This window comes from Chiloscyllium plagiosum, unplaced genomic scaffold, assembly GCF_037043375.1.
Source record: "Chiloscyllium plagiosum isolate Xiang-an unplaced genomic scaffold, Cpla_swu_hap1 HiC_scaffold_47, whole genome shotgun sequence".
Classification (NCBI taxonomy): domain Eukaryota; kingdom Metazoa; phylum Chordata; class Chondrichthyes; order Orectolobiformes; family Hemiscylliidae; genus Chiloscyllium; species Chiloscyllium plagiosum.
The window spans coordinates 39290081-39314802 of NW_028270185.1; the positions used below are offsets into that span (position 1 = coordinate 39290081).

At 44.3% G+C, this 24722-nt stretch overlaps 1 long non-coding RNA gene and 1 other non-coding gene across 2 annotated transcripts in view; both read left to right on the forward strand.

Annotated features, from left to right (window-relative positions):
* Window positions 1-10205, forward strand: part of LOC148136105 (uncharacterized) — a 48573-nt gene extending 38368 nt beyond the window's left edge. Inside the window, exon 3 of the long non-coding RNA XR_015754669.1 lies at window positions 10123-10205. This is a non-coding gene — a long non-coding RNA (uncharacterized LOC148136105). The remainder of the gene's footprint in view (window positions 1-10122) is intronic.
* Window positions 10206-11079: 874 nt separating this feature from the next.
* Window positions 11080-11161, forward strand: trnal-uaa (transfer RNA leucine (anticodon UAA)). The gene has a single exon. It is a non-coding gene; the product is annotated as a tRNA-Leu (tRNA).
* Window positions 11162-24722: the final 13561 nt, after the last annotated feature.

Below are 24722 nucleotides of genomic sequence, written 5' to 3' on the forward strand. Positions count from 1 at the left end.
GCAGATGCTGGAGATCAGAGCTTAAAAATGTGTTGCTGAATAAGCGCAGCAGGTCAGGCAGCATCAAAGGAACAGGAGAATCGACGTTTTGGTTATAAGCCCCTCTTTAGGAATGAGCAGGGTGTGCCAAGCAGGCTAAGATGAAAGGTAGGCGGGAGTGAGTTGGGGGAGGGGGGCTGGGAATACGATAGGTGGAAGGAGGTTAAAGTGAGGGTAATAGGCCGGAGAGGGGGGGGGGGGGGAAGTTGGGAAGAAAATTGCAGGTCAAGAAAGTGGTGATGAGTCTGAGTGTTGGGACTGAGAAAAGCAGGGGGAGGGGAAATGAGAAAGCTGCAGAAATCTGCATTCATCCCTTGTGGTTGGAGGGTTCCTAGGCAGAAGATGAGGCGGTCTTCTGCAGGTGTCATGTTGCCATGGTCTGGCGAAGGAGTTGGCCAAGGACCTGCATGTCCTTGACGGAGTGGGAGTGGGAGTTAAAGGGTTCAGCCAAGGGGCGGTTGGGTTGGTTGGTGCAGGTGTTCCAGAGCTGTTCCCTGAAACGTTCCGTAAGTAGACGGCCTGTCTCCCCAACGTACAACGTACAGGAGGCCACATTGTGTGCATTAAGTGATGTGTGTGGAGGTGCATGTGAATTTCTGATGGATATGGAAGGATCCCTTGGGGCCTTGAAAGGAAGTGAGGGGGGTGGTGTGGGCGCAGGTTTTGCACTTCTTGCGGTTGCAGGGGAAGGTGCCGGGAGTGGAGATTGGGTTGGTGTCGGGTGTGAATCTGACGAGGGAGTCGCGGAGGAAGTGGTCTTTCTGGAACGCTGAAAGGGGTGGGGAGGGAAATATATCCTTGGTGGTGGGGTATGTTTGGAGTTGGCGGAAATAGGTCTATGTGTTTGTTTATGGCATTGTGGTTGGAGTGCCAGGCGTCTAGGAATTATCTGACATGTCTGTGCTTAGTCTGTCCCAGAATAGATGTGTTGTCCCAGTCGAAATGGTATTTTTGTTCATCTGTGTGTAGGGCTACGAGGGAGAGAGGGTCGTGTCTTTTTGTGGCTAGCTGGTGTTCGTGTATCCTAGTGGCTAACTTCATTCCTGTTTTTCCTACGTAGTGTTTGTGGCAGTCCTGGCATGGGATTTTTGTAGACAACGTTGGTTTTGTCCATGGGATGTACTGGGTCTTTTAGGTTTGTTAGTTTTTGTTTGAGAGTGTTGTTGGGTTTGTGTGCTACTAGGATTCCGAGGGGTCTTAGTAGTCTGGCTGTCATTTATTTAACCAGGCAGCACAGAGTCAGTGCCCTAAACTGAGGAGACTGTAAATCTACTAGATATATAAATTTAGTTAACCCGCCAGCCCACAGTCAGTGTCCTAATCTGAGGAGTCTAAAGATATTCTGGTTACATATATTTAACCAGACATCACAGAATCAGTGCCCTAAAATGAGCAGACTTGAAATGTCCTGGTTGTATATATTTATTAAACTCACCAGCAGAAAGTCAGTGCCCTAAACGGAGAAAACTCTAAATCTTCTGGTTATATATATTAAACGATCCAACACACAGTCAGTCCCCGAAACTGAGGAGACTCTAAATCTCCTGGTTGTATTTATTTATTTAACCAGCTCTCACAGAGTCAGTGCCCTAAATTGTGGAGAATTTAAACCTCCTTGTACTTGTTTATTTAACCATCCAGCACAGAGTCAGTGCTCTAAACTGAGGAGAATCGGAATCTCATTGTTTTACATATTTATTTAACTAGCCCATAGAAATTCAGTGTCCTAAACTGAGGAGACTATAAATCTCCTGGTAGTTTATATGTATTTATAAATTCAGCACATAGTCTGTGCCCTAAACTGAAGAGACTCTAAATCTCCTGGTTATATATATTAAACCAGCCAATACACAGTCAGTGCCCTACACTAGAGACTCTAAATCACCTGGTGGTATCTATTTATTTAACCAGCCAGCACAGAGTCAGTGACCCAAACTGAGGAGACTCTAAATATCTTGGTTATACAAATTTGAACCAGCCACCACACAGGCAGTGCCCTAAACTGAGGAGACTCAAAACGTCCTGTTTATATACAATTAACCAGCCAATACAGAGTCAGTGCCCCAAACTGAGGAGACTCTAAATATCCTGGTTATAAAAGTTTTAACCAGCCACCACACAGTCAGTTCCCAAAAATGAGGAGACTCTAAATCTCCTGGTTATATTTAATTAACCAGCTCATTATATATATTAAACAGACATAACAGAGTCAGTGCCCATAACTGAGTAGAGTCTAAATCTCCTGGTTATATATTTTGAAATACACAGCTTAGAGTCAGTGCCCCAGAATGAGCAGACTCTATATCTCCTGATTATATATTTTTTTTAACTAGCCAGCACAGAGTCAGTGTGCTAAACTGTGGAGAATTTAAATCTCCTGGATATACATGTTTGTTTAACTCTCCAGCACAGTGTCAGTGCCCTTGACTGAGGAGACACTAAAAGTCCTGGTTACATCAATCGATTTAACAAGGGTGTAGATTTGCTCGCTGAAGTGTAGGTTTGATATTCAGATGTTTCATTACCTGGCTAGGTAACATCATCAGTGGCGATCTCCAAGTGAAGCGAAGCTGTTGTCTCCTGCTTTCTATTTATATCTTTCTCCTGGATGGGGTTTCTGGGGTTTGTGGTGATATCATTTCCTGATAGTTTTCTGAGGGGTTGATAGATGTCATCGAGATCTATGTGTTTGTTTATGGCGTTGAGGTTGGAGTGCCAGGCTTCTAGGATTTATCTGTCATGTCTTTGCTTACCCTGTCCCGGGATAGCTGTGTTGTTCCAGTCGAAATTGTGATTTTTAACATCCATGTGTAGGGTTATGAGGCAGAGAGGATCGTGTCTTTTTGTGGCTAGCTGGTGTTCGAGTATCCTGGTGGCTAACTTTCTTCCAGTTTGTCCTACAAAGTGTTTGTGGCAGTCCTTGCATGGAATTTTATAGAAGACATTTGTTTTGTCCATGTGATGTACTGAGTCTTTTCATTTTGTTAGTTTTAGTTTGAGAGTATTGTTGGGTTTGTATGCTACTAGGATTCCGAGGGGTCTTTGTAGTCTGGCTGTCATTTCTGAAACTTCTTTGATGTATGGTCAGGGGGTTAGGGTTTCTGGCTGTGTTTGGTCTGCTTGTCGTGGCTTCTTCTTGAGGAATCTGCGCACTATTTCTTTGGGTATCCATTCTTCTTGAATACGTTGTATCGGTGGTTCTCCTCTGTTTTCCGAAGTTCGTCTGTGCTGCAGTGTGTGGTGGCTCATTGGAATAGTGTTCTGATATAGCTTTGTTTGTGTGTGTTGGGATAGTTGCTGGTGTCGTCAAGTATTTAGTCTGTGTTTGTCAGTTTTCTGTATATGCAAGTTTGTAGTTCTCCGTTGTCCATTCCTAGACGTCACAGTCGAAAGAAGAGTCTCCTCAGTTTAGCACACTGACTGTGTGGTGGCTGGTTAAATAAATGGATACATCCAGGAGATTTGGGGTCACTTCAACTTAGGCCATTGACTCTGTGCTGGCTGGTTAAAGATATATAACCAGGGGATATGGAGCCTGCTCATGTTAGGGCACTGGTTCTATGCTGGCTGATTAAATAAATATACATTACCAGGAGATGTAAAGCCTGCTCATTCTTGGGCACTGACTCCCTGCTGGCTGGTAAAATAAATATACATAACCAGGAGATTTAGATTCTCCTCTGTTTGAGGCACTGAATTTTTGCTGTCTAGTTAAATAAATATATATAACCAGGAGATTCAGAATCTCCTCAGTCTAGGGCACGGACTCTGTGCTGCATGGCTAAATAAACATGTATATCGAAGAAATTTAAAGTCTCCACTGTTTAGGGCACTGACTCTGTGCTGGCTAGTCTCATAAATAAACCATTAGATTCAGATTCTCCTCAGTCTATGGCACAAACTCTGTGCTGTATGGCTAAATATACATGTATATCCAGGAGATTTAAATTCTCCACAGTTTAGGGCAATGACTCTGTGCTGGTTGGTCTAATATATATAACCAGAAGATTTCGAGTCTGCTTATTCTAGGGCACTGACTCTGTGCTGTGTATTTAAGTATACGTAATCAGGAGATTTAGACTCTACTCAGTTATGGGCACTGACTTTGTTCTGTCTGTTTAATATATATCATGAGCTGGTTAATTAAATATAACCAGGAGGTTTAAAGTCTCCTAAACTTAGGGCACTGACTATGGGCTGGCGGGTTAAATACATTTATATAACTAGGTGATTTACAGTTTCCTCACTTTAGTGCTCAGACTATGTGCTGTATAGATAAATGCATGGCGATTTAGAATCACCTCAGTTAAGGGCATTGACTCTGTTCTGCTGTTTAAATATATCCAACCAGGAGATTCTGAGTCTCCTCAGTTTAGGGCACAGACTCTATGCTGCCTCGTTAATACATATATATATTATCACATTTAGTATCTCCTCAGTTTAGGGCACTGACTGTGTTGGCTGATTAAATATATACAACCAGGAGATTTAGAGTCTCCTCATTTTGGGGCACCGACTCTGTTCTGGCTGACTAAATAAATATACATAACCAGGAGATTTAGAGGCTGCTTATTGTCGGGCACTGACTCTGGACTGGCTGGTTAAGTAAAAACATATAACCAGGATATTTAGAGTCTCCTTAGTTTCGGGCACTGACTGAGGCTGGCGGGTTAAATAAATATATATAATCAGGAGATTTAGAGTCGCCTCAGTTTAGGGTTCAGACTATGTGATGGATGAATATATATAAGATATATATATATATATATATATATATATATATATCAGTACCAGAAACTGAGGAGACTCTAAATCTCCTGGTTATATATATTTAAACAGACAGCACACAGACAGTGCCCCTGACTGAGGACACTCTAAATCTCCTGTTGTTTTGAAATTAGTCAGCCAGCATAAAGTCAATGCTGACTCTGTGTTGGCTGGTTAAATAAATGTATGTAACCAGGACATTTAGAGTCTCCTCAGTTTGGGGCACTGACTCTGGACTGGCTGGGTAAATCGATATATAACCAGGAGATATAGAGTCTGCTCATTTTAGGGTTCAGTCAATGTGCCTGCTGTGCCCATAACTGAGCCAGAACAGAGTTGGTGCCCCAAAATGAGGAGACTCTAAATCTCCTGGTTGTATATATTTAATCAGCCAACACAGTCAGTGCCCTAACCTGAGGAGATACTAAATGTGATAATATATATATATGTATTAACGAGGCACAGCACAGAGTCAGTGCCCGAAAATGAGCAGACTCTAAATCTCCTGGTTATGTGTATTAAACAAGGCAGCACAGAGTCAGTGCCCTAAACTATGGAGAATTTAAATCTCTTGGATATGCATGTTTATATAACCATCCAGCACAGATTTTGTGCCATAGACGGAGGAGAATCTGAATTTCGTGGTTATTTTTATTTAAACAAACAGCACCAAGTCAGTGCCCTTGACTGAGGAGATGCTAAATGTCCTGGTTATATATATTTATTTAACTAACCAGTAAAAAGTCAGTGCCCAAAAGTGAGAAGACTCTAAATCTCCTGGTTATATATATTTAACCAGCCGACGCAGAGTCAGTGCGCAAAACTTTGGAGACTCTAAATCTCATGGTTATACGTATTTTTTTAACAAGCCAACCCAGAGTCAGTGCTCCAAACAGAGGAGACTATAAATATCCTGGTCATATATTTTTTTTAAATCCGCCAGCCTGCAGTCAGTGCCCTCACCTGAGGAGACTCTAAATCTCCTGGTTATATATATTTATTTAAATCACCAGCACAATGTCAGTGCCCTAAATTGTGGAGAATTAAAATCTCCTGGACATACATGTTTATTTAACCATCCAGCACAGAGTCAGTGCTCTTGACTGAGGAGAATCAGAATCCCGTGGTTTTACATATTTATTTAACTAGACAGTAGAAAATCAGTGCCCTGAACTAAGGAGACTCTAAATCACCTAGTTATATCTATTGTTTTAACCAGCCATCCCAGAGTCAGTGCCACAAACTGAGGAGAGTCGAAATATCCTGGTTATACAAATTTGAACCAGACACCACACAGTCAGTACCCGAAACTGAGGAGACCCAAAACGTCCTGGTTATATACAATTAACCAGCCAGCACAGTCAGTGCCCCAAACTGAAGAGACTCTAAATCTCCTGGTTATGTATATTTGAATACGCAGCAGAGTCAGTGCCATAGAATGAGCACACTCTTAATCTCCTGTTTATGTTTCTGTATTTAACCAGCCAGCACAGTCAATGCCCTAAACATTCTCTAAATCTCCTGTTTATATGTATTTATTTAACTTGCCAGCACAGTCTCAATGCCTTGTAATGAGCAGACTCGAAATTTTTGGTGATATTTATTGATCCAGCCAGCACAGAGTCAGTGCCCTAGACTGAGATCATTCTGAATCTCCTAGTTAGATATGCTTATTAAACACACAGTCAGTGGCCGAAACTAGAGACTCTAAATCTCCTGGTTGTATCGATTTATTTAACCAGCCAGCACAGAGTCTGTGCCCGAAACTGAGGAGACTCTAAATCTCCTGGTTATATATAATTAACCAGCCAGCACAGAGTCAGTGCCTTAACTGCGGAGACGCTAAATCGCCTGGTTGTATATATTTAAACGGACATCACAGTCAGTTCCTTGAAATGAGGAAACTCTAAATCTCCTGATAATCAACCAGCCAGCACAGAGTCAGTACCTTGAAATGAAGAGACTCTAAAACTCCTGGTAATTTATGAGTCTTTATCCATCGAGCACAGAGTCAGTACCCTAAACTGAGGAGACTCTAAATTTCTGGTTATATATATTTAATTAGACAGTGCCATTTACTGAGGTCACTCTAAATCTCCTGTTGTTTTGAAATTAGTCAGCCAGCATAAAGTCAGTGCTGACTCTGTGTTGGCTGGTTAAATAAATATATGTAACCAGGAAATATAGAGTCTGCTCATTTTAGGGTTCAGAAAATGTGCTGGCTGTGCCCATAACTGAGTAGACTCTAAATCTCCTGAGTATGTATGTGTTAGGACACAGCACAGAATCAGTGCCCGAAAATAAGCAGACACTAAATGCCCTGGTTATATATATTAAACCAGTCAGCACAGAGTCAGTGCCTAAACTGGGGAGATTCTAAATCTCCTGATTATATATATTTATGTAACCAGCCAGCACAATGTCAGTGCCCTAACGTGTGGAGAATTTAAATCTCCTGGATATGCATATTTAATTAACCACCCTGCACAGACTTTCTGCCTTGTCTGAGGAGAATCTGAATCTCGTGGTTATATATATTTAAACAGACAGCACAGAGTCAGTGCCCTCACCAGAGGAGACTCTACATCTCCAGGTTGTATATATATATGTTTAACCAGCTAACACAGAGACAGTGCTCAAACTGAGGAGACTCTAAATTTCCAGGTTATATATATATTTAAACCGATGGCACATAGTCAGTGCCCTTAACTGAGGAGACTTTAAATCTTCTGGTAATTTATGTGTATTTATAAATTCAGCACATTGTTTAACCGGAAACTGAGGCGACTCTAAATCTGGTTATATCTAGTTATTTAATCCGCCAGACCACAATCAATGCATTAACTGAGGAAATTCTGAATCTCCTCGTTATGTGTTTATTTAATCATAGAGTTGAGAGCCAGTGCCCAAAACTGGGGAAACCCTAAATATCCTGATTATATATATATATATATATATATATATATATATAAAACAGCAGGCACAGAGCCACTGCCCTAAACTGAACAGACACTAAATCTCCTGGTTATAGCTATTTGTTTAACCAGCCAGCCCAGAGTCAGTATCGCAAACTGAGGAGACTCTAACCCTCCTGGCTATATACATTTAACCAGCCAGCACAGAGTCAGTGCCCTAAATTGAACAGAATTTAAATCTCCTGGTTACATGCATATATTTAACCAGCCAGCACAGAGTCAGTGACCTAAAGTGAGGATTCTCTATATCCCCTAGTTATGTATATTGACCCAGCCAGCCCAGAGTCAGAGCTCGAATATGAGGAAACACTAAATATCCTGGATACATGTATTTAAACAGGCAGCAAAGAGGCAGTGCCCGAAACGGAGGAGACTCGAAATCTCCCGGCTCTCTCTCTCTCTCTCTCTCTCTGTGTGTGTGTGTGTGTGTGTGTGTGTGTGTGTGTGTATATATATCTATATATATATATATATATATTAATCCATCCAGCACATAATCTGAACCCTAAACAGGGGAGACTGTAAATCTCCTAGTTATATGTATTTATTTAAGCCACCAACCCACAGTCAGTGCCCTAAACTGAACAGGTTCTAAATCTCCTGGTTATATGTATTCATTTAACCAGCCAGCCCAGAGTCAGTGCCCCAAACTGTAGAAACTGTAAATATCCTGGTTATAAAAGTTTTAACCAGCCACCACACAGTCAGTGCCTTAAAATGAGGAGTCTCTACATCTCCAGGTTATATTTAATTAACCATCTCGCACAAAGTCAGGACCTGAAAATGAACTCCTGTGAGGAGGTTGAGCAATTCATCAACTTCACCAAAACATTCCACCCTGGCCTTAAATTTACCTGGACCATCTCTGACACCTCCCTCCCCTTCCTGGACCTCTCCATCTCCGTTAATGACGACCGACTTGACACTGACATTTTTTACAAACCCACCGACTCCCATAGCTACCTGGATTACATCTCTTCCCACCCTACCTCTTGCAAAAATGTCATCCCGTATTCCCAATTCCTCCACCTCCGCTGTATCTACTCCCAGAAGGACCAGTTACACTAGAACACACGAGATGGTCTCCTTCTTTAGAGACCGCAATTTCCCTTCCCTCGTGGTTAAAGATACCCTCCAACGCATCTCGTCCACATCCCACACCTCCTCCCTCAGACCCCACCCCTCCAACCGTAACAAGGACAGAACACCCCTGGTGCTCACCTTTCACCCTACCAACATTCACATAAACCAAATCATCCGCCGACATTTCGGCCAACTCCAAACAGACCCCACCACCAAAGATATATTTCCCTCACCACCCCTTTCCGCCTTCGGCAAAGACCGTTCCCTCCGTGACTACCTGGTCAGGTCCACGCCCTCTCCCAACCTGGCACCTCCCCTGCCCCCGCAAGAACTGTAAAACCTGCGCCCACACCTCCTCCCTCACCTCTATCCAAACCCCTAAAGGAGCCTTCCACATCCACCAAAGTTTTACTTGCACATCCACTAATATCATTTATTGTATCAGTTGCTCCCGATGTGGTCTCCTCTACATTTGAGAGACTGGGCGCCTACTAGCAGAGCGCTTTATGGAACATCTCCGGGACACCCGTACCAATCAACCAACCGCCCTGTGGCCCAACATTTCAACTCCCCCTCCCTCTCTGCCGCGGACATGGAGGTCCTGGGCCTCCTTCACCGCACCTCCATCACCATCAGACGCCTGGAGGAAGAACGCCTCATCTTCCACCTCGGAACACTTCAACCCCAGGGCATCAATGTGGACTTCAAACAGTTTCCTCATTTCCCCTTCCCCCACCTCTCCCTAGTTCCACACTTCCAGCTCAGCACTGTCCCCATGAGTTGTCCGGACTTGTCCTACCTGCCTATCTCTTTTTCCACCTATCCACTCCACCCTCTCCTCCCTGACCTATCACCTTCATCCCCTCTCGCACTCACTCATTGTACTCTATGCTACTTTCTCCCCACCCCCACCCTCCTCTAGTTTATCTCTCCACTCTTCAGTCTCACTGCCTTTAATCCCGATGAAGGGTTTTTGAACGAAACGTCGATTTTGCTGCTCCTTGGATGCTGCCTGAACTGCTGTGCTCTTCCAGCACCGCTGATCCAGAATCCACCCCTGTGTTCTCTGTCTATACCATGATGTTTAGATTGATTCTAATCTAAAAAGTGAGATAATGGAGTTTTACATAAATTCATGCGGCAAGACGTGTCTGAGTGTGGACATGGATACCACTATTATGCATTGGATCACCTCCCACCTTTTGCCTGGCAGGTACTCATGTGACTCAGCCAACTTTGTCTATCTTATACGTTGCAGGCAAGAATGCCTGGAGGCATGGTACATTGGGGAAACCGAGCAAAGGCTACGACAACAGATGAATGGGCACCGCACAACAGGAGGGTTCCCTCCCAGTTGGGGAACACTTTAGCGGTCCAGGGCATTCAGCCTCGGACCTTCGGGTGACCATCCTGCAAGGTGAACTTCGGGACAGGCAGAAGAGAAAAGTGGCCGAGCAGAGGCTGATAGCTAAGTTCGGTACCCATAGGGAGGGCCTCAACCGGGACCTTGGGTTCATGTCACATTACAGGTGATCACCATTGCACTATACACACACACACACACACACACACACACACACGCACACACACATATTTCTACACACACACACACACGGACACAGATACATACAGACGCGCACACAGACACCCACGCACAGCTTTATAGACACGCACACTCCCACACTCACACATGCACCCCCTCACAGACTTAAGACACTCTGCACTCACTACACACACAGACACACACACACACACACACACACACACACTTTCTCACACTCATAACCCCCACCCCAGACAGACACACCCACACAGACAGACAAAGACCCACATGCACACAGATATTTTGTGGGTGAGTTTGTACTTGCATGCAGTTTTTGTACTTTGCTCAAAAACTGCATTCATTCATGTAGAAATCTTGAGCTCAAAAACTATGAATTTATGTAAAACTTACTCCCTGACTCTTTTCTCTGACCGTCTGCCTCATGACTTTTTAAAATTCTGTAAGGCCATTCCTCAGCCCTGAAGCCCCAGGGAAAACTGTCGAAGCCTATTCAGCTTCGTGCTATTGTCCAAACAGTGCAAACCTTGCAAACCTTTTCAAATACTTTCTAAATTGCACCACGTTCGTTACTGAATGCACGATCTGTTATTGCTGAAGTGAAGCGACGCTGAAACATTAGTAATGACAATTTTGTGCGCTTTTCGCCTGTAGGGTATCGTGGCCGAGTGGTCTAAGGCGCTGGATTTAAGCTCCAGTCTCTATCGAGTCGTGGGTTCGAATCCCACCGCTACCAAGATCGCGGCTGTTCTTCTTCAGGCAGAGGAACTTAGCAGGCCCTGCACATTTTCGTTGTTGCGTTTGCAGCCGGTCACTGACTATGGGACAGTCAGTGGGACACTTTGCTGTCGGAGCCCCCTCATCTGCACTGCTTTACGATGAATATCGTACCAGTTTCTGTGTCTCAAATAGTCAGCACGTTTGGCTGCAAGTTTGGTGGTTCGAGCCTGCCCTTCGCACCGAGCCTCAACGATTTCAGTTCAAGCATTGAGACCAACCATGTACTGACACTGCAACAACGAGAACTCAGCAGAGTCCGCAGCTGGATGTGGCCCCAATCTCTCCAAGGCCCCGCTGCCTACAGAAAGCGGCTACTGCAGCTTCAATCACCGGCTTCCTGCTCAGCCCTGGGACACAGCACATGGAAAATCCTTCCCCAGGAACGGCTCTTCCCGTGTGAGAGGGACAACAATTCCACTTTAAGTTGAGAATGGCTTCAGAAGATTGTTGCAGTCCTTGGAGTGTTTCATAAACAAAACTCCTGTGTCGCAAATAAGAAGTGGGGAAAGTTGTTGGCAGGAAGGATAGAGAAAGTGCTGACTGTGAGGACTCTGTCTCGGCAGCAGGTGGGATTGCTTACACCCGAAACAGGAATGATTGCGTTTCCTTAGGGAATGTCCCAATTGATTTAACGTCTGCCAGAGTGATTGGGAATCATTCCGGCCACCTAAAGATGAGGATAAAAATATGAAAATATGTATATTGAATCTTAAATCCAGAGATAAGTGCTAAATAGATAATAATGTTCTGAACGAATACTAGCTGAGAAATGGAAAGTGTGGATGATGACATTTGTGATTGGCAGGAATGAACTGGATCCTTGCAAATTGCAATGCCAGGTGAAATATGCTCAGTATGAAATGACACACTAATTAATCGTGAGCCAGGCCCAACTACTTTAGTCGGTACAGCATGAGATGCTTAATCTCAGGGCCGTAAGGTTCAAGCCTCACGATGGGCCCTTTCACTCCTTTAAAGAAATCCAGCCCTCTACTCCACTTGCAGGATTGCAACCCAGTGCAGGGGTCGTTTTTGACACGTGGATCCGACTGTGTTTCATCACACGTCGGTTTCTGAGTGAAAGCTGTCTCCACTTTCCTGGAAGTGCCAGAGACAGGTTTATCAGTGCGGCCGAATATACGATGAATTGTGTCTCTTTCAAAACGTCAGGTTCCACTCCAAACGTCCACCAAACAGAGTGCTCAGAGACACAGAACGCGAATGTCTACTTGTTGGGGGGACGGGGTCTGACAGTGACTGCTCAATGTCAAATGGTCCTGAACCAAAATGAAGTGATTCAGACCGTTCTGACGGAAACCTAGGCGAACTCGCCTGAACGTTTCACAATTCACACGGAAAATGATCTTGTGTGCTCATGGGGGTTCACGTAATGGACAGTTTATTGTCAGTAACAGGGGTGGGGGTGGGGCAGGATTGTGAGGTTTCACAGTGGGACAGAAGTGATCTGGGTGAACGGGTACGTCTCACATCCCCAAAGCATGTAAGAGCTGATTAGTCCAGGATCACTACCATCTTCTGTTTCGGAACCAACAAATGAAATTGCTGAAAATCTCAGCAGGTCTGCTTGCATTTTGGAAAGGAAGAGTGTTAAGACTTCGGGACTCGTGAAATATCTTTTTGCATGCCCATCTCCCTCTGGATTTGTACAGTCTTCCTTTTTATTGACTATCTTCTGACTTCCAACTTTATTCTCTTGTATTTTATTTTCCTCTCCAACCATGTTCCCAGCTTTTAAATTTGTATCAGATCTGTCCCATCTCTCACTTTGCTCATTTATGACCGAAGAACTTGGAAATGAACAATTAACTCTGTTTCTATTTCCTTAGATACCAGATGACCAGAGACCGGAATGTATAGGATGATGGTTAGAGCTTTCAGCCCATAATCTGCTCTGCCATTCTATCATGGCTAATATTGCTCTCAATCCCATTCTCCAGTCTTCTCCCTGTAACACTCATTCCCCTTGAATTTAAGACCCAGTCTTTTTTCCCAGACTGGGTCTTCATCCGCCCCAAACCCCTCCACATCTGCTGGCGGCTGTTACACCGTGTCTCTGGGTGATCGCGCTGAGTTTCAGTCGTGCACGGCAAACCCAATCTGTTCTGAACAACGCAATCACCGCTGGGGGACAGCTCGATCAGGTCTCTGGCCCCACTGTGTTTGTGCGGGGGAGCAGTTATCACCTTCACCTCCCATGGGAAGGATCGGTCCTTCAAATATCCGGGCAGTAAAAACAATTGGCTTGTGTGTTAACATAGATGAAGGTAATTGCTTTCTGATCTGGTCAGTAAACCTTACTCTGTATGTCCCTGCCCATTCCTGCCGTTGTCGTGAAAGGGAATGCACGTCCAATTAATTGCCGTGTATGGTTTTATTCGATACACATTCTTCCTTGTTCAGAATATAGGTGGATGTTTCCAGCACAGATAATTACTATTTTCAAGAATGCAGTCGGCGGGCCCTGATACATTTCTGGAGAGTAGAAGCATCAGTTTCTGCAGAAAATGGCCTCGTTCAGAGCTGAGCAGAAATATTGTTGTTCCCGCTTTAAGGGCGACAGTTTCCCAGATGGTGATCGATGGGGCTTTATTGCAGCCTCATCATCAAACCTTGTTTTGCATTTACTCGCCCAACACTACTCTAGTGGTAAAAAGAAGTATCATTCCAAATAACTGCTGCGTGAATTTCTTTTCAAATGTCACTGCGCTGTGGCTGTGAATATGTGGCGATGTCTACAGCCCTGCTGGCCATCCTGTTTAAGTGTGCAGTTAGGAACATTCCTCTGTCTCGGCGCTACAAGGAAAATTGCCCGCGCCTATTCAGCATCGCCCTACATTCCAAACTCGGCAAACCTGGCAACCTGTTTGTCAGTATTTCCTGAGCATTTTCTTTTGATATCCTTTTTTTTCAATCGTGCTAATAACCCTGGCCAACATTGGTCTATTCGGAACGGAAATGTCAGTGATAGATAAAGAGCAGCTGGCTCGGTGGCTCGGTTGTGACCTCGTTGTTCCATTTGGGTCGCACCCGAAACACCTTTAGTTCAAACCAGGCAGGAGCGACTTTGTTCCCTTGGGAAAAGTGGATTGGTGGGAATGGAGCGTTCCTGCTTGTTGTTCTCTTCAGCAAACCTGGCTTTGAACTTGCTAGCCCACATCTGCTGCCATGGTGAAAAGGAATACCATTCCGATTAATTGCTGTGTCAAACTTCGTTCAATTTCTCTCCTCGGATAAAGTGAGGGCTGGAGATGATGAAACGCTCCTAAAACAAACGGCAGTTCTCCTGCTGCTCGGATGCTGCCTGCCCGGATGTGCTTTTCCAGCACCACACTCTCAACTAAGTTTCTCTCCTCCTGGGTCGACGATATGAGTCGAATTGTGGATCTTCTCCCGCCGTCCATTTTAAGGGTACAGTTACCAGCACTGATCGTTTCTGCACCAAAACTATCGCATTTGCTTTACATGTGAAGGCATCCTGGTTCAGTGACAAGGTAAGCTCTCATTTGCTCGGGTCACAGCGAACATTGGTTACCTGATGTCATCTCTGTCAAATGTATCCCAAAGTAGGCTCTGAAACGCCTCATTTGGACCCGAGCATTTCTAAACCTGCGTGAACCAAAACCAGAAAACCTCAGTCATGATTTGGAGCAGTTCACATATTCGAGTGTCCAAGCAGAAGGCATGGTTACCGCTTATTCAGTCAACAACAGGAATGAGAAGATTTACATCCTCAGATGAACTTCTTGACTCATGCTCTCATACAGTCACTAATTCACTTTTCTGGATAAATGTAAGGGCGTCTTCTGCCTTCCCTTGTAGTCTAGTAGCCAGCCTTTGGCGCTCTCGCCGCCGTGACACGGGTTCTATTCCCGGTCAAGGAATGCGTGCTTTGTTCTGCACACACATCGTGGTAAGAATATTTCTGACCACTTTTCCAAAGTTGGCAGAACATCGGTTTTAAAGTTGAATAGAAAACCAAGAGATGCAGATGTTGGAAATCTGAACCAAAAACAAGAATTGACGTGCAAACTGAATAGTCCTGGCAACATCTGTGGAGAGAAACAGAGACAATGATACACAACGACAGAACCAGATTAGTTCTTCATTTCTAGACCACAATGCCAGGATAATGGTCAGTTTTATCTGAGGATTGTTATCAAAATCTTTTATTTTTTGCCAGTTAGCAGCCATGTCGACCCGAGATCTGATTTGTTCAGTGTCTACCTCCAGATAGGCCTCTAATTTCCTGTCTCTATCTCTGTGTATCTACCTCACCCTTTTTCATATTCTTTGACCCTTTTTTTGCCAATATCCCTCATTTCCCATCCCTACTCTATGAAAAGCCAGACGTTCGGGGATAGTTTGAGAATGGAGCTGCTGAGAGGTTTTCTGGAACCTGGCAGGAGGCTGCACAACATGGCTCACATTTTACGGATAATACGTCTGGCACTTGGATGTGATGCAAGGGGCCATTTCTTCCTCAAATCATTATAACCCTTTCGAAATTAAAGTTGCATTTCTTATCCAAAGAAAAATAAACTAACTATAGGAGAACGTGGAAACATTAATGATGCTGTAAAATGAATGAATGGCGACAGCATAGAATGAGGGTGATCCACTCGTGGTTTCTGTGCCATGACCACAACATTCCACGGCCTTTCTGCAGTGTTTCCTGCCTCACCTCGTTATTCCCACCAAACTTGGAATGAAGGAGGGAGAATAAAAGTGGGGGAGAAGAAGGAGTCCTATTAGAACAGCAGTAAGAAACTCTAGGTTGGTGTATTGGTTAGGAAGGACAACCTGCACTGCTGGAACTAAACCAGGAAAAAGGAGCGGATTTGCCAAACCATAACAGGCTCGAACTCAGGCAGGATGCTGCGTCGCTTCATCAGCAACAGGATACTTTATAAAAGGTGAACCTCCGAGCTTTCAATACAACAAGCGGGCGCAACTGCGATTGGACCGTATGGTCAGCTGCTTACCAAGGAGGGGTTTTAAATAACTAAGCAACGTCCATATGTGCAGTTCATTAACCACATGACCACATGAACTCGGAAATACATTTCTGTATCAATATTACTCAGTGTGATTTGCAATCAAACCCCTCTTTTGCAAAACCAGACATTTCACGATTGATCGTTCTTCAATGCAAAGGCACATAAAAGGCTAATCTTCTCTTGCATTGGTTTCAAACAGATATGTGTATCTGTTTAAGCTGACAGGACAAAGGGAACATTTTTCATCCTCTTGGGGCGTATTGACGGCTTTCATACACACAGAGGGAATTTCACACGAAAAGGAACAGTGTCATTGCCATGAATTGACCAGGAATGGTGTGTGAGCCAATGTAAACAGTTTGCTGTAAAGGCTAAACCATTAGCAGTGACACTGAGCCTTGCACCACCAGATGCAGACTCACTTCCTGCCTCATGCCTCCCAGTCATCATTGTCATTCACGTCAATTTCACTTCCCTGCTCCACTTCCAAACTTACTACCGATTGGAACCTACCACATTTAGGAACGCATTCCTGGAATAAAGATATCACTCAATGCAATAGGACTCGCTGTCCATCCCTAAATCCCCCAGAGATGGAGGAGATGAGTTGCTCTTGTGAACCATTGAACTCCTTCACACGGAGGTACAGCCATTATGGTGCAAGTGCGGGAGTTCCTGGATTTACACCCAGAGACACTGAAGGAACACAACATATTTCCAACTCAGGAAGGTGAGATGATTGGAGGGAGATTTGAAGGGGTCACTATCGTATCTGTCCGCTGTCATTGTCCTTCTACATGGTTCAAGCAATCACTGGGCTGATTCTGGAGGGATCTCGGTATGTCTTCTATGTGAAACGAGGAAAGCGTTTTCAGTCAGACAATTCACATGAAGAGAATTAAACCTTCATTCCCTGAATTGGAACTATATCCATTTCTGGACGATACAAACTTTGACTCCTCAGCACGGGCCCCTGGTAATGCTGATAGTATCCAAAGCAACCTGAATTGTACTCACCCTTGTGCCTGTCCATCCCTTCATAACCACCTTCGGCAACAACGTTTCTCTCTTCAATTTTGAAAACGCTTCATATGATCGCCTTGGGTTTCAAAGTAAAGAAAGTGGAGCTGTGGTGATCTGATGTTGGTCAGTAGGTGCAATGCAGGAATGTACAGAACAGGTTTTGATGCGTGAGATTGCACTGAAGGGATTCCACCACTAAAAGGCGCTGTTCATCTCCTCTGTTCTCCATCGCGAGATTCAAACCAACAGAGGTTTCTCTCTGGACTGGCTCAGGGTCTTGACTGGAAAAGGTCATGACGCAAGGTATGAAAAGATATTTCACTGGAGTGAATCAAAAAATCGCAGACTGATTGTGAATAAAATGATGGCAACTTCCAGCAGAGGCTCAGGCGACCCGGAAGCAGGTACCTGAGGGCAAATATGTTGCCTTGGCTATTGAAAGACATTGCTTCACGAAGTGGGACATCCGATGTGAAACAGTGACGATAATTATTTTTACTGATTGTTCACCTTGTGAATACTGTTTACCCCGATGTCCATGTTTCAATTTCATATCGACGACCTGTCGTACCTCCAGCTGCCGTTGGGCCAGTGACGTAATGGATAATGCCTCTGACTTTTGGTGGTTCGATCCTTCCTGATTTGTGTGCAATTTACTGCAGGGATTGGATCAGTGGGTCTCGAATTTGGTAGTAATGCACCTCAATGTGCGACAGATTTTCAGGAGCTGCAGACTTAGGATCAGTGTGTTTTCAAATTTGAAAGTTGCATGTGAGGCAATTGTCCATTTTAAATTCCAGCTCAACGCAACGTCTCTCATGGTCTGTAAAACTGAATTTAGTTGCGCCTAAAGCTGCCTTTTGTCGGAGAAACTTCTGTGTGTGTGTGTGTGTGTGTGTGTGTATAGGTGGGGTGTAGGGGGCGGGGTGGGGCTTGGTCTTAAGTCGGTGGAGAGCGGTACTGAAGCACAAGGAGCTGGTATAATCCCGAAAACCCTGCCCTCCTCCCCCCACCTCCGGGCACGTGTGTCTGTGACTCACTCTATGGATGAAAATGTGAATGGGTTGCTCGAGGGGATTTCACTTCAGTATGACGGTATATAACTCACTCCCAGTGTTGTCTCGTTTAAGATCGCAGGGATAATCTTTTTCTGAATTTTGCGGTGAAAACAACAGAACACACAAAGTATCCTGTCAAAGCTGGACACTGGATCGAAAACAGACGGCTATCTGATGAGCCATACTGCACGATAGGCCGAATGGTATTTTCCTTTCGTGTTAACAACACCTCGAAGACAACGAGAAACTAATGTGCAGCGAAAATGAACCAAAATGAAATGCATAAGTGGTTTCATTGAGAATAAATGCGACAGCTTCTGTTGCCTTCCCTTTTAATCTCACGGTTAGGAGTTGGTGCATTTTCTGAGGGGGAAAGGATAATTCCTGGTCAGGGAATGGGCGATGCGTTCTGCAAAGATATCTTGCTAACAGTATTTCTGACCGATTTGCTGAAGCCGTCAGGTCATTGGTTTTGTCTCAAACGTTGTTAAGAATAATATGAAACAAAGGATTGCAGATGTTTGAAATCGGAACCAAAACCAAGGTTTGATAGAAAAACTTAGTACGACAGTGAGAGAAACAGAGTTAATGCTTCATATCGGCGGAGCGAGGTTATTTAGACATTTCTGTATTATACTTTTGGTAAAATGATCAGTTTTCCCTGTCAGGATATTTACCAAAATCTTTCATTAGCTTACAACCATCAATGTTGAAAATTCAAAATGACTTTGTTGGCTGTAAGAATCCTTCCGTTGCTCGGAGATGGTGAAAGGCTGTGCTTAATAGTTACCTTTTTTATTATTTGTTTCTGTAAGTCAGCAGCCATGTCGATTGGAGAATTGGTTCTTTCAGTATCTCCGTCAATATGCGTCTCCATATTTCTTTCTTTCTCTGTGCATGCACCTGACCCTCTTTCACATTCTCGGACTCTCGGTCTGCCCATATTCCTCATTTCCCATTTCTGCTCTTTGAAAAGTCTGACATTCGGAGACAAATTGAGAGTGGACCAGCTAACAGGCTTTCTGCCCTCTCGGTAGCATGTGTGGGATTAGGCTCACATTCTCCGAATAAAGTTCCCTAAACTTATGCCTGAGGTGAGGAGTCATTCCTTCCTCCAAATATTATGATCCTTTCGAGTTCTAAAAAGAATTCATAATCCACAAGAAAAGAAACCGCACTCACAGTGCGAACCACAACGACAGGAGTGCAATGAAGTATTTCCTGTTGCTGTGGAATGAATGAATGTTGACAGCAGAGAATTAGGGTGAACAGCTATTGGTGTCTGCGCCATCACTGCAACATTCCCCGGCAAGCCTGCCATGTCTCCTGGCCCACCTCGTTATTCCCAACAAACTGGAAATGAACGAGGCGTAATAAAGGAGGAGTACAAGCAGAAGTTCTTGTCAAACGCAGGAAGGAAACTCCAGATTGAATTAATAGCTCGGAAGAAACAATATCCACTGGAGGAATTAAACCAGGGAATAGACGAGGGTCGAAACTGAAAATGTGTTGCTGGAAAAGCGCAGCAGGTCAGGCAGCGTCCAAGGAGCAGGTGAAACGACGTTTCGGGCATGAGCCTTTCTTCAGGCCCTTCTTATTCCTGAAGAAGGGCTCATGCCCGAAACGTCGATTCTCCTGCTCCTTGCATGCTGCCTGACCTGTTGCGCTTTTCCAGCAACACATTTTCAGCTCTGATCTCCAGCATCTTCAGTACTCACTTTCTCCTATCAGACGAGGGTCACCAAAACAGGCTGAGGCTCAAACAGGACGCATGGTTGACTGACGGGCAACACTGACTTGGGAGATTTTGAAACAACCATGCATTTGGTAAAATACACAGGCACCACTACGATGTGAAATCTTTGTGGGCTGTTTATGATGTCGGCAAGTGAACAAACTGAGTCACGACACCACACCACAAGTGTTTTTTTTCATCCCAGTTCATTAACCAATTGATAACAGTAACTCGGAATTGTGTTTGCTGTATTAATGTTGCTCAGTGAGAATTGCATTCAACCCCCACTTTTGCGAAGACAGTTTATGGCTGAACTTTCTGCACTGAAATTGTACAGAAAAATACAATCTCCTCTTCCACTGGCTTCAAACTGATATGTTCAACTGTTTAAACTGAGAGGATAAGGAGAATGTACTCATCATCTCGGGCCCATTAACTCTGTTAATATACACAGGGAACCTCACAAAAAGAGGAACAGGGTCATTGTGCTAAACTGACCTGAACTGCGTGTGAGTTAGTGTAAACAATATGTAATAAAGATTTGGAGTTGCCAGTGTTAGACTGGGGTGGACAAAGTTAAATAATCACACAACATCAGGTTATAGTCCAACAGGCTTATTTGATAGTACTAGCTTTTGGAGCGCTGTACCTTCATCAGGTGGTTGTGGAGCCGAACATCATACGACACAGAATTTATAGCAAAAGATTACAGGGTGATGCCACTGAAATGACATATTTAAAAATAAAAGTGCATTGTCTGTTCAGTCTGTATACTTTTAGAAATACCATGTTAGATTTTATTCTTTCATATGTAAACAGTATGTACAAATAGCTAAATTCTCAGGTAAATCTTTAACAATAGATGCCACCACAGCTCAGATTCAGCCTTGAAGGTGTGAGGTTGAAATCTGCCTGTGCCCCAATGTTCTGTCGTGGCAGAAGCTGGGGGTACCCTGCCTCATGGCTTTCAAGATGCATTTGACATCGGCAGTGAGGTTCCCACATCGGATCCTATTGCCTAATATGATGGGACATCCTGGTGTGTTGGCTTTGTGTATCTTCGGAAGGCAGTAGAAGTGCCTTCAAGTGCATGGTATGAGGTTGATGGAACTCTGAAAGAGTGCATTTCAGAGCTTAGATCAGAGTGTTGCTGGAAAAGCACAGCAGGTCAGGTAGCATCCGAGGAGCAGGAAAATCGACGTTTCGGGCAAAAGTACTTCATCAGGATTTCGGAGGGGCTGAGCACAGAAACAGACCCTCCATTCCAGCTCGTCTCTGCTGACCAGATAACTGAAATTAATCTAGTTATATTTGCCAACATTTGACCCTTACCCCTTCAAACCCTCCCTGTCTGCATCCCATCCAGATGCCTTTTAAATAGAGTCATAGAGATTTACAGCATGGAAACAGACCCTGACATTACAAAGGATATTGACAGACTGGGTAAATGGGCAAAGTTGTTCAGGTTAGATCAGTGAGCGATACAAACCTCCATGCCGAACAGATGTCCCAACCCAATCTTCCCCCACCTGCCAGTATCCGGCCCATATCCCACCAAACCCTTCCTATTCATATACCATCCAAATGCCTCTTAAATGTTGCAATTCTATCAGCCTCCACCATTTCCTCTGGCAGCTCATTCCGTACCACCCCCGGGTGAAATTGTTGCCCCTTAGGTCTCTTTTATATCTTTCCTCTCTCACCCTAAACCCATGCCCGCTGGTTCTGGACACTCTGACCCCAAGGAAAAGACTTTATCTATTTATCCGCCTCATAATTTTGTCAACCTCTATAATGTCACCCCTCAGCCTCCGACGCTCCAGGGAAAACAGCCCCAGCCTGTTCAGCCTCTCCCCTTAGCTTAAACTCTCCAACCCTGGCAACAATGTTGTGACTATACCAGACTTTGGCACATCATTCCGCACACTCAAAACCTTCTGTGTATAAAAATTGTGTCTCAGATTCCTTTGTGTGTACCTGTACCTGCCTCCAGCTGAAACTCTCATTCCCCTCTATCTTGTCTGCTGTCACTGAGCCATTGGTGTCTTCATTCTGTTACTGACCCTTCAGTCCCAAGGGCATGAATTTTTCTCACAAATACAATTGGAGACCTTCTCTCATCCACGTGAAGGAATTGAACCCTGACAATTCCACTTACGCTGTCTCCCATCAGTCTTCATAGGATCCATATCGCAGAGGTTAAACAGTGTTCCCAGCAAACTGTCCCGGGCAGCGGGAGTACAGGGTTCAGACAAAGTAAAACATTATTTAAACTGTACCCATTTAAATCTCCAGGTCAGGTAGAGAATACAGTTAGATGAGAGTAAACCTCCCTGTACACTGCAGCTTTTCACATTCCCAGGCCATGTTCAGTGTGGCGGTAGATACTGATCAAATCTCTCACTTCCTCCATCCTGTTCACATCAAACACACTCAAGGCAGTTCCATCACTGGGTTAGATATAGACTATGTGTTCAGCGGCAATTTCTCCACCTGAATCTCCCAGAGTCTGGGGAGAATGGGGTTCGATACAGAGTCAAGATCTTCCATATTGTCCACATCGGACACTCCCAGGACAGGGACAACATGGGGCTATATACAGAGTAAAGATCCATCTGCACTGTACCTCCCAAACACACACAGGATAGGGACAGCACGGGGTGAGGAACAAAGTTAGGCAGCATTGTAGACAGTGCAGATAGTACCTTAACATTACAAAGGGATATTGATAGACTGGGTAAATGGGCAAAGCTGCATCACTTGTTCAGGTTAAATCAGTGAGAGATACATTTTTGTTCAGTGAGGGATATGGGCCAAAGGAAGGAATGTGGAGTTAGGCAACACATCAACCATGATGCCATTGACTGATGCAACAGGGTCGAGGGGCTGAATGGCCTCCTCCTGTTCCTATGCCATAAACTGTCCCCATCAAACACTCTCAGGGCAGGGAAAGGATGGGGTTAGATACACAATGAAGCTGCCTTTACTGTATCCCCATCAACCCCTCCAAGGGTAGGGCCAGCACAGGATTAGATACTGAGTCAAGCTCTCTCTCTCTCCACACTGTCCCGATCAACCACTCCCGGGATTGTTTAACAGAGCTTTAATATTTGAAAATTCTCATTTTCCTCTGTTATTCCTTGCCCCTCAGTAACTCTGTATGTGTGTGTGTGTGTGGGAGAGGGAGACAGAGAGAGAGAGAGGGAGAGGGAATGACCGGGGCCCTGCATTCGTGGGTCATGTCCTCTGGTACTCCAGTATTACACATTATTTTCTGGATCCGTGAACAGAAATCACAGAAAGCTAACGTAATGGTGTCATCAAATATTAGGATGATTTGCCAATTATTACCAGGACATGGGACTAGGGAAGTGAGGAAGCCTTGCTGTGTCTGCAGACTCAGTCTGCAGGGGTAGTGAGTGTTCAGGAAGGGAAAGGGATTGTTGTTTTCATTCGTTCATGGGATGTGAGCATCACTGGCTGGGCCCAGAATTTATCCCCCCATTCCCATCTGCCCTTGAGAAGTTGGGAGGGAGCTGACTTATTGAACCGCTGCATTCCATCAAATTAATGTTTCTTGAGAAACAGAATGTAGTGGAAATTAAACTCCAGCTTCCTCTGTTCCTGCTCCCAATTAATATTCACCCGTTCAGTTTATACTGAGTTAGAGACTGGAATTTCATCGATGGTCTCAGTGAATCTATGTATTTCAGAACACAACAGGGAGTGAATTTCAGTCTGAAATCGATCTAAGGGATTTGGGCTACTTTCTCGACAGAGGAGCAGGTGCCAGTGAGTGAGTTACAGATCGGGGTATAGTCGAATGTGTGGCTCACATATTGACTAACCAATACTGGGAACGAATCTAATTGAGGAGTTTGAGCTTTTTATATATCGAATCACAGATACTTGAGAGTGAGACTCAGGCTGGAATATGTGGAAGGATTCGAGGAGTTTTATACATAGAATAACAAATACCCAGGAGTGAGTTACTGACTGGAAATTATAGAGATGATCACGGTGATTCATATTTAGAATAACAGATGATTGAAAATTAGTTGCACATTGGTATTTTATCGTGGGTTTTGGGGTGTTCATTTATAGAGGAACAGATACTCATGAATGGTGTACAGACTGGAATGTAATCAAGGGGATTGGGGTGCTTTACATGTGGACTAACTGAGAACCCAATACTCGCTCTCTCATGCACAATCTCACTATTTTTTTTTCTCATGCAGAATCTCATCATCTGTCTCATACATTATACCAGTTTCTCACCCTCTCTCATACACAGTCTCACCATGTTTCCCTCTCATACAGAAACTATTTCTGTCTCATATGCTCAGTCTCACTGTCTCTCTCTGTCACAATGTCACTCTTCCTCATCCTCAATCTTGCCAACTCTCTCATAGACAATCCCACTCTCTCCCATACTCAGTCTCACTATCACGCTCTCCCATACACAATCTAAACCAGTATGTTCCCGGCAGACAATTCATGTAAGCACAGCACTAGCATGGAGGTTACAAAGAGGGAAAAGCAAGTGAGACGAGCAACATCAGTACAGTTTGTGATTATTGAACATTGGTCCCCCACTAACATGTAAGATTCTCTGACACCCGCCCCCCAGCCCGACACAGAGGACTGGGCAGATCGTGGGTTTATTAGCTGAGGCTCTGTCTC